The following is a 16,063-nucleotide window of genomic DNA, read 5'->3' as shown; positions in this document are numbered from 1 at the left end:
ACACACACACATATATTATACATATCTATTCTTCTAAATATACATATTTGCCCTAGATGTTTAATTTCTGACTTTTGTATTATTGGGTCAGTATCAAAAACATTTCAAACTTTTTATTTCAACCAAAATTAATGTTTGTATGTTAAATCTTGTCAGAAAAAAATCTTTATATGTCAGTAAGGAAGATATATTAACCCATAGGCCCATTCTGTGCCTGCTTCTCAGGTGTCATTCCATTTCATTCCCAAAATGCAGTCCACAGTATTTTTGCAGTCTAGTTTCGCAAACTGTGTCTTCATGAACCTCACGTTGTTCACAGGTGGTCTGTCATGCTATAACTTGTTTGGGCTTCTCATTTTCAGTGAGAGAAATCTTAAATCTAAAGCATACAAAGACATTCAACTACTGTGTACTTTAAATTTTGGGAAAAATAGAAAAATACTGTGCTAGTTGCCTAATTGCATAAGTGTGCACACCATGAACATATACTTTGTTGAAGCTCTTTTTGATTTTCAGACATACCTTTTGGAATTCAGGAATTATTATACCTTTTAGAATTGATCGTTGCAGCCCATAACACATTTTGCCACATTTTTTAGGGTGAAAAGTGTGAAAGGGCTTTTGTCTAGCCACCCTTCCTCAGAATGTTGTCACATGCAGAGAGTAATCAGTACTTGTCAGATATTCCTGCAGCTTCTTTAATGTTGCCGTAGGACTCTTGACAGCCTCCCTGGTAAGTTTTTGTCTTGTCCTTTTATAAATCCTGGAGGGACATCCTATTCTTAGTGATGTCAGTGTGGTGCTATATTTTCTCTGTTTGTTGATGATGGCCTTTACGATGTTGTATGGTACATCTCTTGATCGATACAATCAACAAGTGAGATACCATGCATGCTTTTTCAAGCTGTTTGTGGAACATAGCTCCAGCATTTCAGACGAAACCAAGATGTCAAGAAAATGTTTCAGAAACAGCTGATCTTTATTTGGGGTTAATCAGAATCATTTCACCGATGACAGCTTTATACTAATTACTTTAGCACATAAGACTAAATGTGACTGATTAATTCTTAACACAGCCACATCTGAAATTATAAAAGTGTATATAAACTTGTGCAACTAAGTTATTGTTACTTTTTTATTTTTCATATTTTTTCAAAGTGTTTCTAGTTGTTTTTCACTCAGTTTTTATGTGCTGTAATTTCACACAGAGGATGGAAAGTTCTGACACGATTTAACTTGGATTAAACAGATTTTTAAAAAAACTGTTAATACATTAATACTGAGTACCAAGCCTGCATTTAATGATTTACATTGTTTTCACAAAGGATATTGGAAAAAGTCTGTTTCCAATAAAAAGCCCCGAGAATGATAACCAGGCTGTAACTTCAGCAAGGGCACAAGGGATTCATAAAGAAACCCAATTTTATAGCATGGAAACAGTAAAGAGTAACATTCGGACTTCCAAGGAACATCAATGAATAAAAAGTCATTGACCAACACTTTTGGATTTTAAATTCTAAGTTGATTTTGTCATTGACTTAAGTAGTGTTTCCCACGTTACCCACGATCGGTCCTACTACCTGCTAATAGGATAATATTTGTCAGACAATGGGGAAATTTCTCTGTTACAACAGCAAGGAGAAAGAAATGCAAATATATATAAACATAATATAATATACAGTATATACACAACACAATGTATAAATACAAAAAAGAAAAAAGAGACCACGAGTAAGTAGTTATGCTAACAGACATTGCACACAGGTAATATTGCACGTTTTTCAAAATTTCTGTTATTGCACATGTGTTGTTTAACTACTTTGTTATTGTTATTATTGCAGTTAAACAGTAATAAAAGTGGTGGTGAGATGTAATTGTTAGTTTATTAGTAACTAAAGAAAACAATGCAACAGTGCTTTAGTCCTTCAGTCTGTCCATCTCTCTCTCACAATCACTGCTGTTGTCACTGCACTTGTTATCTCATAGACCACTAACTTGCAACGTTGTTGCTGTAACTTGGCTCAACTGTGCGATATAGCTGCATCATATTCTCAAACAGTCCAACGTGTGCTGAAAATAGTGCTGAATAAGAAAAGAAGCTCTTGCTCTTTTGTTTTTAGGACCTAACAGCAAAACCTGTCTATTTTCCCTCATGTATGAGATTACCTTTAGTTAAATGAGAAAATATATCTCCTATTTTTAACATATATAATTAATAATGAACATACAATACTATCCAACAGATCAGCACCAAACTCACATCACATATATTTCAATATAAACATATTTGATGTGTTTTTATTGACTGTTGTTATCTCCCTATAAATCACAATCTGAATAAAATACACTTTCTGGCTAATTTTCTTATTGGTGATAATATAGAAACATCTGTGAAACTGAGCATGTTAATATCTTGTTGCTATAAATTACATTTCCTTGCCATCATTGTCCAAAGGGGATGCAAACTTTTAGCATTATTACTTTCCAGCTCACAGGGTAACAGTTGCTGAGGTCCTATTTTCCCCTCAGGGTGCCAGTCTGCTGTCTGCCATTTTTTGATTGTCCAGTTGCTCTACTGGGGTAAAACAAAAACATATCCATCACCAACTCGCAGTCTAGATGTGATTCCTATGGCTTCCTACAGAGTGTATGACTTCATAATACCTGAGGTCATGACTCTGACACTGAGAGAGGGGCAATTATTAATTTTTCATATGTAAAAATCTTACCATCTTCTCCAAAAGTATTGGAATGACAACATAGGACTTGGATACATAGGACTTTTTTGCACTAACTGCATTAAGCAGATGACCCACTGACATTTGCAGTTTGGTTCATCCCTTGATGAAGTCTATATTGTTCTGGCAGTGTGTTTGCAGTCATTGTCTGCCTGCATACTGAAGGTCCTTCTAATTAGATTTGATGTACTTGTCTTTAAACTTACAGAAAAAATGTTTCTGTAGACTTCTGAATTAATTCTGCTGCTACCACCATGAGTTAACAAATAATGCACTCTTCATGCATGTAACCCAAGCCAAGGGCAACAATCAATTTAACTGCACACATGGGCAACAAGAAACACCTGTTTCTACTAAGTTCCTGTATATCACATATATAATAGGTTGAATAAAAATTCTAGATGTAAATATCAGCAAATAAAGTTTTGAAAGTTTGTTTGATTCATCTTTTCATCTCAAACCGAAAAGTCTTCAGTACATTGTATAAACAAGAGAATTGGCATTGTTGTCCCAAGACTTTTGGAGGGAACTATGTAATTAACAAAGGATTAAGTCATTGCATATTCTCTCTTTGGGATGAATGATAGTAAGAGAGAAAAAGTGTTATGAATTCAGCATGAAATGCTTTTGCTTGTTTGCCCTTTAAATTGTCTATCTATGTAGCCTAAATGACAACAGGTCTCAATATTCATGTCTTTGAGTTGATATTTGAAAACCCTCAAGTAAAAAGAATGCTCAGCTTTGATACTTTATTCATATAATGTAGTTCATAGATTTTTTGATGACCAAATGACCAGTTTGCTAAAATAACCTAAACAGAATTTCTGAAAATAATTTTCTCATTTTAATAAACATTCATAGTCTACGCAAAAGCAAAGTAAGAAGCAAAAGTAAGAGGTTTAGTGAAAGCAAAAGTAAGAGGTTTAAACAGGGTTTTTAAGAAATATTCAAAAATTAACTAATTTCTAATCAGCTATTAGTTGCTTTGCTAAAATTAACCTACCAATTAACACTAACTAATCTGCCTAAATTTCTATTTTCATTGCTATGTTCTAGCTAACATGAGCTAAAGTCTTAATCTGCACTAATTTTGAGGAGCTACAATTAGCTAACCATGATTTGTGACAAAAAGCTTTTTAGCATTCATACAGTAAATATACATCTCTCTTTCTCTAGCCAAGTAGTTAAACTAAGATAACACGATTTCAAAGTCATATAAGAAAGACATTAATAATCTTCATGACTAATATTAGTCTACTATAAGTTATGTTTATAATCTAAAGTAATGCTTGCCACATACAACAGGAGCTAAAGTGAGAAGATTTGCTACATCATTTTTAAACAAAATTCATAAACGTTCATTCTCTTAATGCTAACATTAGCCAAGCCAAGATAAGCTGACAGGAAATTTGAGAGGAACTCTCTTTAGTTATCTGTTTGTTTCATTTTTCTAGGTGTAAATTCACCTGATTAGTATTTAGCCGTTAGCTCTCAATGTACCAGCTTGCAATTAGGACATAATTAGCATTCCACAGCTATGCTGATCTTATTAGTGAAGCAGTTGATAGCTGTCTGCCAGTCAATAGCAGAAAAATTGCAATGATTTAATTAGATGTGGCAACAGCAGAAAATCTTAGGTCAAAAAGTAAATAGTTTTATACCTGAATGTTCTAATATGCCCTGTTTCTATAAGCACAAGCAAATTAATGAAATTGATGGATGATGGCAGTCTCTTACAGAAGCTTAATTTGCTCTTTTGGGTAAGTCAAACCAAGATGTCAGAACACAATGCATGTGCAGCAGTTAATTTTCAATTTATCAGTAACGCTGCTTCATTTTATCATTAAATTCGTCCATGCAGAGCTGAATAGTTAAGCTCTGAAACAGGGTGAGCTGTTCTGACTCACCACTATTTCAACAATTTATCAGTAAAGAGCAGTCCAATTGATTTTTTAAGTCCAGTGCTGTGTGACTCACCCTATGACAACATGCCGGATGTATTTTTTTCTATGTGAGTTCAGCTCCATTTCTTGTATTATTTTATGATCTCTATACAATTCTGACATATGTTTCAAAGAAACATTAAGCATATTTCATGATGGACATCTGTGTTTACTTCTGCTGAGATCACGATTCAATCCACAAGTGGTACAATCATAGCATCTAATCTTAGCTGCTGAATCTGGCTCATCTTATTATTCCTTACAATTTTTAATTTTCCACATAAAAGGGCTGGCACATTCAGATGACTTTCTATGTGTACATTATATACTGGGTGCAAGAGGTACAAAGGTCATAGACAACAGATCTCTCACTACCCCAGAAACTTACTGAACCAGAAATTTGGTGCCAGGAACCTACAGCGCTGACTCACATGGCCACCACACCACAGGTCTGACACACCAACCTTGGCCTGAACCATGAGTGTCTAACAAAAAAATATGAAAAAAGACACAAAGCTCCTCTTACCATAAGCACAACTGAGGTAACAGTCACGTTCTCCACAGAGTGAAATGAAGGTATGGGTGATAGAAGTGCTGCACATTAATATGTGGCCCAGATTCACTATGGTCAGATCTAAAAATCATTTATATACCTACTGTTGAAGTTTTTAATTAATTAATTTTAAATTCATTCATTTTCTATAACATGGCTCTTAATGTAGTGCAGTTTGCTACTTTACCTACAGTTGTGCACATTGCCACTACATAATCTAAACCTAACCAAAAACACACAAAAACATGCACTTAGTAAACAGACAAAAAGTATAATTATTTTAATGATGAAGAATTCTATAAGATACAGAATTTCTACATGTTTAAAGATATTTTATATAAGATTTTTGAAAGGAGTCTCAAGTGTCAGCGCTCTGTAACAAGGCTTTCCACCACGTGAAAAATTGCAAATGCTTTAGTATAACAAGATATGTGTTATGAATATAATGAAAGAAAGAAAAAACAGAGCCTGATAAGGGCGCAAAGCCGCTATAACATCAGTAATAAGGTGAAAAAAACTATTTTGCAGATGCTAGACAACTTTAAATGTAACTAAAAAGTAGTAAGAAGCATGATGTGTTCTTTACTAAGATTTAATCACTGCTTTGGTATAAGTGGAATAAAATACTTAAGGACATGCTGTTATTGTAAAATATTCAGTCACATTGATGGACCTCTATGTACTGTAAAATAATGCATGTCCTTATGTATTGAAACTACTTAACCAAGAGTAATTTAAAATCTGTCCAAAGAGACAGAAAGCTTAGCTTAAATATAGAGGTATTTTTTAGTTCTTTGTTTTGTTTTTTGCCTTTAAATACAAACGTTTGAGCTGGAGACCATTTAGAAATTGTTTTGAAAGTTTGCAACATGATGCAATATAAATGCAAAGCACATAATCTAATAAAGGCTGAAAAAAAAATCAAATAAACCAGCTCACATTGAACATTTCTCACCCACTGCAGCACTATTGTGAAGCGGTATTTTTTCCACCCGCTGGCATACACAGATGATTACTTCCCGGCCGTCTGTAACTCCATCCTCCATAAAAGGAGCACTCAAACTCCAGCTATTTTAGCATTTGTACCATCTTGTCCTGTTTCAGTCATATTTCTGAAGAGAAGCAAGCAAATGTGCTGAAATCAGAACTAAATTATTGACGAAAAATTTGGTCGATAAAGAGGACAGCAATGAAAAGGAGAGGCAGCAAAGTGATTCAAGACCACAATAATATGGGAATAATTTCATTTCCAATAATGTGCCAATTCCGTGCCAATAATGTGTTTTGTATTATGAGATACAATATGATGTATAATATTAGTTCAAATAAGCCATTAAATTAAGCATATATACAGAGCATGGCAGCTCGCTTTAATCATTGTTTTCAATAACAAATATTTTGTGATCTTTATATAAAACATGCTTGGACTTACACCCAACTATGTGAACTGCACAATTATGTAAAAAACTGTACCAAACTCACAAACACACTCAAACACTCATTCAGTATACATCCATGTCTACACTACCACCCATATTAAACTGTTTACATGCTGTCTTGCACATTCACTCAATTGCAGTTTTGCACACCACATTTCATCTCATTCAAATGCTATCACACAAGATTATATATGTTTACTAGAACCCTCTATGTTCATAATCCTTAAAAAAAAAAAAAGTCAAATGCATATTAGAGGAAAAAACTACCCATTGTGTTCCTACCCTGTGTAAACTATCCAACCCAGGGGCTTGGGAAACTGCATGCAGCACTAGTGAGAGGAAAATATTTGAGAAAGTATGTTATACGAAACATTACAGAGCCCACTATCCCATTTCCTGTCTGGACGAGGACAGTTCTAAAAATACACATTCTCTTTCATCAGAATACAAATTGCCCTCTCAGCAAGAATTTCCCCTTTAACCGTTATTGTATGGTACATAAGACAGCCTCTGTGATCACATGTTACAAACGTCACAGTGACTTTGATCCAATTCTACTGTGTAAAATACAATGCCCTTATTTTTGTTCTTTATTGTCCTGTTTATTTTTTTAACCTAAAAGATCAATTCATGGCTTCCAGTCTACTAACAAGTGAGAATAAATTCAGACACAATACAACTTACTACAACAACTATATATACGTAAGTAGGCCGTCTGTAATTGCTGCAAACTAAACCCTTCTAATATCTAAGATGAGGGCTCAGTGAGTAGCAAAATTATGTAGACAGTGCCAACAAAGACGATTAATCTGAACTTTTTATTATCTGCAAATATCATGATTTTTAGATTTGTTTTGATAACCCTTTGTGCCCTTGTTACAATTTTGTGATGCCATTTTCCTTTGTATTTATTTCTGTATTCTCTTTAACAAAAGAAGACACTTAATCACTGATATAGTGATAAGGTTTCTGTAGGAAGACATTTATAGAACATATTTGGAGAAGTCTCCATTGCTAACTTGTTGCTCCATTGCCTGTTTAACACAATAAATACACCTACAAACATTATTTAATTAATTAAATCAATCTAATCCTAGTGGTATTATATATGGTACAATGCTGGACAGTATTTTGTTTACGTTATTCTTATATTCCCATGTGTTTCTTCTTTTTTGGGCTTGCACGTGTTTGTCCCACCTAATAATAATTAATTTCTAATTACCTTCTAATTACCTTTCCCTTATCTTGTTTGTCTTTTGCCATGTCCTTGTTGCCTGGTTTTACCCTTTGTTTTATGTTTTGGGGTTTTGTTTCTCTGTATCCTGTTTTGTATTTTTGATACTTAGTTTTTCTTCTAGTGTTCTCCTGTGTTTGTCTAATAGAAATTTAACTAGTCCTTCCTAAGGGGTCACAAAGTGGCGCCACATCCAAAATAAGAAAAGCAGAAACAGAACAAGATTAAAATGAGGAATGGGTGATAGGACAAAAATGTCATTTCCTTTTTATACAAAATATGTATTCGTCCATTCATTAATTGATGTAATCTGCTCAGAGTAATAGTGAATCCATCTATCCTGGTTACAGAGTAGGGCTTAATACCACATGTTTTTGGAGGTACATGGAAACTAAAGAGAGAAGCCGTATAAAAACTCCATGCAGACAGTAACCCAAGCTAAGGAACAATCAGGGGAACGTAGAGCTACAAGGAAGAAGCAGTAACCACTGTGCCACTGTGTCATAGTCCACTGTTTCCTTTTTGCTAAATTAACCAATATTGCTAAAGGCCAAAACTGATTTGAGAATCCTTTGCATTGTTCATTTATGCTGTTTCCATTTTGAAAATGGCTCAACACTTCGATAAATTGATTCTCATCCTCTGCATTTGTAAAATTGTCTAATCTCTCTGTATATCGTCTGAACCTTTTGCATAACTAAAAGCAGAATTTATTTTACTAATCTTTCCTAGCTCGTCACTACCCAAGTTTTACTTCCTGATAGGCAAACCATCAGTGAAATCAGCTTCCTGTGGTCGAGCATGAGAGGTGCTCTTAATCCCTCATGTGTCTGTGAAATGCTCTTCAAACAACTTGCAAACATGGAAACTGACTCGAATCCACTGTAGAACAACAAATGCCTGAACAGCATCATGTGACAGATATGCTGCTAGCTAAAACAGTACATACTGCTTAGCATGTATTAAACCTGACATCATAGGTTTTTGATACGAAGCAGACTTCTTCTCACATACAACATAGGAGCAACAGGTCTTTAGAAGAGTGAGGAGAAAACAGTATACAATCTCAGATTTAAAAAAAAAAAAAACATCAGTCCTGATTTCTCAATAACAACACAAAACAACATTCCATTATTGAGTCTACATATTTTTTTCTCATTGAAACATATAGAGATCATGAGAATTAACCACAGGCACTGAGAATAATTGCCTCCCTGACAGCACTCTCTAATGGACGGCTGAGATGAGTGTTATGGAGTCTTGGGTGGTACTCGGATGGTGGTAAAGCCCACATCCACCCTTAATGCTTTGTCCAAGAACACAACATACTCCCATGATACAATTATATAAAATACATCTGCACTCATGGTTGAGGTGGGATTTGTGGTTCAGAAAGACACTGATTGTTTAGATAATTTGAAAACATGAAACAGTAACAGAGGAACAGCTTCACATCAAATTATCTGTTGATGCATTTTCCATAGTTCTAACTTAGCCTTGACTAAATAAACACAGTGATAAGCAATCAGACTGTCAGATTGTCTACGTTCAGGTTGTCTAGTGTTATAATATCCAGGAGTTCATCGACCTGATTCAAGTCTTAATACAAGGCTAGTGATCACAAAGGGAATTAGTAAGAACACTTCTGAGCCCAATGAGACTCCTGAATGGAGTCTTAGCAAAAGCCTCAAAGGGAGAGTCACACCTCAAGGAACAAATGCATCTATGGCACAGATCCCGTAATGTAAAATGATGCCATTAACAAACTCCATGCCAAAACTGTTACCCCGAAGTACTATCATTTTCAATTTGATTCACTCGAGTAACTTTCAAAGGAAAACAAGCAGATCAGATGCACAAAATTCAATTTAATACTGTAGGAACACCTGCTAATTTATGCAGTTTTCCATGATAATTTCTAGAGACTGATGTGTGAAAATACCAGGAGATCAGCAGTTTCTGAAATAGAGCTGACAGGAAGGCTTCAGTAACAATACAATACAGTAAAGTAAAATAACTACTCTTTACAACTGTAGGGATCTGAAAAGCATCTCAGCTCTGCCAAGTAAAGGAACCTAAAGCTACAATGCACACTAGCTCACTTTAAGTATTCAAAAAAAGGTTGGAAAAAACACACCCAACCTGCATGGTGCTGATATTTATTCCCCTTAATACTAATAAAGCATCTATGTGTTTCTGATTATAAATAAATAAATAAATAAATAAAATAATAATAATAATAATAATAATAATAATAATAATAATAATAATAATAATAATAATAATAATAATTAATATGATGTATGCAGTTTTTGCTATAATTATGTTGATTATTTATTTATTTACTGCTCAGTATAGTAATTATTATGGTACAGGGAAACATTTAATTTCACTATATTTAAAGGCATCTGTGCTTACTAAATGTCTAGAGAGCACACAGTGCATACAGTACATACAGTACAAACACTAGCTTTAGATTTCACTCTGCTTTCTGTGTAAAGAAAATACATCCAATAAACCATTTCTACAGAATTATGTTGACAATAATAGCTTTGTGATTACATTCATTGACAATTACTTAAAATAACTATATAACAATTCTAAACAATGATCACCAGTTCCACACAGTTACTGTGTTCTGGTTTGTGTTTTACCATTTTTATGAAAAGTTACAAAGAATAGATTATGGACAAAGTTATCACTGTTATTAATTCATAGGAAATCAGACAAAATCCACCCATGCTACCTTCGCTTATTGACCCTATAACACAATCCTGCAATCCATGATGATTATGTCAGAGACAGGCAAGAGGCTGATTGCTTAAGGATGAATGCATTAAACAGTAACAGGGTGGAGGTCTGCATCATTATGCTTCGAATTATTTTGTGATGTTATTTTCCATAGATACTCCAAACTAGATTTGCCTCAAGAAACACAGTCAAGCAACCAGGTTTATTTTGTAACAGGGCATCAGGCTGTCTAATTTTCTAACAGAGATATATGGTGCATCATGTTAGGAATTACAACATTTTAACATTAACAAAAGTAAAGGTCTACATTACAGAAGCTTTTAGTATTCCTAACTTTTGTATGAAGTTGAACAAATTCTTGTCATACTGCACTGATCTGCAAATGTTTACCTTCGATTCATGTTTTGGTTCAACTCTTTCAGCAATCAGACATGTTACTGTGTTCTGCATTAAGGATGATATAAAAGTATTCTAGTTATAATTTCAGTTTAGATAATAGTGTAATGATCCAATAGAGATGTTGATGATCAAAGTTGTTAAATATAGAATAATTAGTGCAATTTAGGATGATGCCTGTCAGTCACATTGATGACTGACCTCATGTAGGCCGGACTGACCATGCTGGAGGCTGGAGGCTGGAATCAACAAAGTGTATGTACTTTTGTCCAGTGGTTTTTGGGACTTTTTGAACATAGGCCCCACTTTTACAGTAATTTATTTTTTTCGGAATCACTATAGATTTATTTCATGAACATGAGAATCATGAACATATGCAGTAAAATTTATAAAAGTCATGGATTTATAAAAGTCATGGAGCTTTCTGACTTGACAGACTGGGTCCAACATATATGCTTTTATTTACAGGCTACTTGTTTGTATTTCTGGTTTAAATTAAGTACATTCAAACAGCAAAAATGAGCAATCCAACATGTTAATAACAAGACATTTAAAAAAAAAAAACACACACCATACTGCTATGCTTCTCTAACCCCACTTTGATACCCACGTCTGCAGTCAACAGCATATAGTCATATTGCACACAAGTTTGCTGGGTTTGCTAGGGACATTTACACACATTAATATTTGATTGCTGACTTCAAAATCTGAGGCTATTCTTTTTTTAAAAAAATCTTTCTTTTTGTATTTCTGGGTTATTTGTTCTAAACTTGTACATACATTAATGTTTTTTTATGTTAAAAAAGCATGGTATTTTAGTCCTCTTAAGTCACATCAACCTCACATGTTTTGACATGTAATGCATGTTATGCTTTATTTTCATGTGATTTGTTAATTTTTACTTCTAATAACATATTATTCATATAATGGCATCTGTTTTAGTTGAAAATCTCAGGTTTCTTCTCAGTTCACTAAAACACACCTGTATGCAGCTAGGTGCGAATGAGTGTCTGAATGCTTGTGAGTGTGATTTTATATATATATATATATATATATATATATATATATATATATATATATATATATATATATATATATATTTATCCAGGGTGTATTCCTGCTTCACATCTAGTGAGATTCTAGATCCACCACAAAACCCTCACCACTATAAGTGAAGATGAATGAGTAAATAGCAGAATGTATGAAAGGATGAAATTCTGTGCATTCCATAGTGAAATTAAAACAAGACAATGATTCATTCACAAACTAGTGATCAGTGGGATCAAGTGAGCTCAACATGAAGCAACCTCCCACCCTCTGGAGTCTCCTAATCTTCTTATCTGAGACTACAATGAGGGTCAGACTGGTGCAACGTGAATGGGACGTTTTTATTTATTTATTTGTTTGTTTGTTTGTTCATTTTTACCCAGATTGCTGAATAGGACAAAAAAAACACTTATCAAGCACGTTCTCCAGCTTGTGGAGACTCTACAAGGTGTTACTTATTTAAAACAACCCAGAAAAGCAGAGCACCGTCCAACACAACACAACAGCGCGCTGCGTCCTCCGTCGTTAACAATTTAACACTGATATCAATACTGCAGATGAAGAGAAAGCCTCAGTGGCTCGTTTACTTACTGCGTCCGAAAACGACTGGATTCCTCCTCGGCGTGTTGATACGTGTTAAGCTGGGACGTGGTGTTGTTTTGTTGTGGTGTCCTTACGCAGTGGCTCAGTGCCGCCCTGATCCTCGCACCATGTTACCACCGGGACCAGCCGATTGTACCGGAGAGAAGACAGAAGAGAGGAGAGATGGGAAAGAGAAGAGAGCAGAGAAGAGAGGAGGAGAGAAGAGGAGAGAAGAGAGAGGAGAAGGCGCTCGGCTGAACACATGCGACTGGACGAGCGCATTTAAGCCAGGGGTGGGGTGGGGGGTGGCGGTGCAGGGGGCAGGACTACACCAGCCCTTTTCATAGGATGTCCAGCTTCCTATAACTGTAACATTCCAGTCTAGGGTTATAGACACGAGAAAGTAAAAGAGGACAAGATCACAGTAACTGCTGGCACGGTTTAATTGAGGTACATTTGCAATATATCAGATCTGAATCTTAATATAAACTGGTCCCATAATGACATACTGACTTGGTTATGTATCTACTACATTATGCAAATCAGTGTAAAGAATGTTGTCTAATTTACATACTATAATACTACAACGATGCATTAATATCCACGTGATTTAAACACAATCTGTTTTTTTATGAAATATAATAGGGTATATTAAGACATAGATTAGTGTGTGTGTGTGTATAGTCCTGCAGCTATGCCTCAGTTTGAGGTCAGAGATGAAGTGGCTAATTGTGATGGAAACTGTGATTATTTCAAGGTTGGCATCTGCTAACCTGGGTCACCCATGTAGCCACAGCCTTTATAATACATGCACAATTTAAATTAATGTCATACTTATTATTAATTATCCTATTATTTAAGCTCAAATGCAGTTGAATTTACATTTCCATCATTTGGCATATGCCCTTATCAGAACAACTTGCATTATTTCTTTTTTATTATTCAATTTAAGGGCCTTGCTCAGGGGCCAATCAGTGGGATTGAGCTCACAACCTTCTGATTGGTAGCCTAACACCTTAACCACTAGGCTACATGTACATCCACAAGTTACAGCTGCATCCCTGTAAACCTTAATATGGTTCTAGTAATTTCAAAGGCCAAGGAATTGAGTCACATCTCCAAGACGCACAGGAGATTCCTAATAATAATTTTTTTAAATGAAAAGAGAATATTCCCCATATACCTTGAATCAGCATGGCATGATTCATCAGCCTCAAGAAGAAACGCAATATATAATTTGATAACCAAGAATTTTAAATGTTTTACATTTCACGCTTTTACTACTTGTAGTGACCTCTATTGTTTCAAAATCTTAGTGGTTCATTCATCACCCTCGGAGAATTCTGCAGTCAGAAGTGTGTAATCATTGGACACTGTGTCCTTCGTATGGTACCAAAAAAAAAATTACATATAGTAAATCAAAAACTGATAAATCAGTTTTAAAATATATTTAATATAAATATTGAGAGGGGGGCATGGTGGCTTAGTGGCTTAGTGGTTAGCACGTTCGCCTCACACCTCCAGGGTTGAGGGTTCGATTCCCACCTCCGCCTTTTGTGTGTGTGGAGTTTGCATGTTTTCTCCCCGTCTCGGGGGTTTCCTCCGGGTACTCCGGTTTCCTCCCCGGTCCAAAGACATGCATGGTAGGTTGATTGGCATCTCTGGAAAATTGTTCGTAGTGTGTGTGTGAGTGAGTGAATGAGAGTGTGTGTGTGTGTGTGTGTGTGTGTGTGTGTGTGTGTGTGTGTGTGTGTGTGTGTGTGTGTGTGTGCCCTGCGATGGGTTGGCACTCCGTCCAGGGTGTATCCTGCCTTGATGCCCAAAGACGCCTGAGATAGGCACAGGCTCCCCGTGACCCGAGAAGTTCGGATAAACGGTACAAAATGAATGAATGAATGAATGAATGAATAAATTTTGAGGTGGATATGAAAAGTATTCAATATTTTACACCCCAGTAAAGAACTATTTCAAGAGTATTTAAATCCCATAACAAATTAAACTTCAGTAAACCTCACAAGATCAAAGCAGAAACATCATCAATGAATGCAGAATGTTTAATATCATAAACAGAGTGAGATGGCTATGTTATAAATTGTGTATGAAATACTGTGGTAAGGCGCCACAGCAGAAAAACGCCAAGTAACATTAAAAATTAAAGACTTCGATTAGAGAAAACTGTGATTCCTTCAGCCAAATTGGTAATATATTTCAAACACGAGAATCTGTTATTCTGAAGCACTGAGGAGAACATACCCACAGGATGAGTTGTTTTTTTTATTTTACTCTACTGTATATGACAGTAGGCAAAATCTTTCATTTTATTTATTCATCTCGATAGCTGGTTTATTCTGGTAAGGGTTGTGCTGGACAAGCAACCCGAGCACAGGAACACTGGATATGAGGCAGGAGTAGATGCTGAATGGAATGGCAAAAAACACAAAATGCTATTGTATACTCACAGAGGCTTGAACAGATCCAATTTAGATTAGATTGTAATGTATATGAAGGGGGAAGGCTAGTTTGCCTTGCACCACCAGAGTTGGGGGTTCGGTTCTCCACCTTGTTTGTGGAGTTTGCATGTTCTGTTGTAGAAAGGACATTATTTACGTTGCAGGCTTGCTAATTAGGGATAGATTTTAGGCATAGATGATAGGGATAAATAGGCATTTCATTTTAAACTTTGGATGGATGAATGGAAGGATGAATGGATGGATGAATGGCTGGTTGGATGGATATGAATGTCACAGTGGAACATGTCAGGTCAGGGCTCGCCAGGATCTTTATAAGGATCCTTTGATTCATGTATCCAAGCAAAAAAATATGACAATACCTTACATAAGACATTATCTTTATGCCCACTAAAGGAGATAATTTAGATCCCACTAAAGCCACAACCATTTATGAAAGAAGTCCAAGACATCATAATTGGCTGGGAAGGATAATATTTCCTTTCTCTCTCGTCCATCAGAACACCACTATCCATTAGTCTTTCAAGCTAGACATCATCATTACACATATCCAAAAACTGTCTACATTCACTGGAAGAGGCTTTTTTTGTTGTTTTGAATGAGACAACACTTGTTAGGGGGAAATGGGTTCTTAAAAAAGTCTTTGAATAGTTAGTGGATCTTAGTTTTGTAAAGGAATCCTAAGCTAAATCAGTAAAGTACTTCTGACTGATCACCTTTAGTCTATGAGAGAACATTTCTGTCCTGATGGAATTAAGTCTCTTTCAGGATGACCTACACCATTCACAGGGAATCACTGAATGGATCAGTGGAAATGATGGAAATCATATGCAATAGATAATACAGTCAAAAGATTTAACCCAGCTAAACAACCATAGATTTTCGAGACAAAGATCTCCACCACCATGATCA

At 35.4% G+C, this 16,063-nt stretch overlaps 1 protein-coding gene across 2 annotated transcripts in view; it reads right to left on the bottom strand.

Moving 5' to 3' along the window:
- Positions 1-12,969, bottom strand: part of hpca (hippocalcin) — a 33,382-nt gene extending 20,413 nt beyond the window's left edge. Inside the window, exon 1 of one of the 2 annotated variants that reach the window (XM_027175857.2) lies at positions 12,693-12,969. The gene's annotated coding sequence lies outside the window, so the exon portion shown is untranslated. The remainder of the gene's footprint in view (positions 1-12,692) is intronic. The other variant, XM_027175856.2, reaches the window with a different exon arrangement.
- Positions 12,970-16,063: the final 3,094 nt, after the last annotated feature.

The sequence above is a fragment of the Tachysurus fulvidraco genome, chromosome 24 (genome assembly GCF_022655615.1).
Source record: "Tachysurus fulvidraco isolate hzauxx_2018 chromosome 24, HZAU_PFXX_2.0, whole genome shotgun sequence".
NCBI lineage: Eukaryota > Metazoa > Chordata > Actinopteri > Siluriformes > Bagridae > Tachysurus > Tachysurus fulvidraco.
The sequence above is the reverse complement of the archived record's forward strand: the minus strand, read 5'-3'. Positions and strand labels throughout refer to the sequence as shown.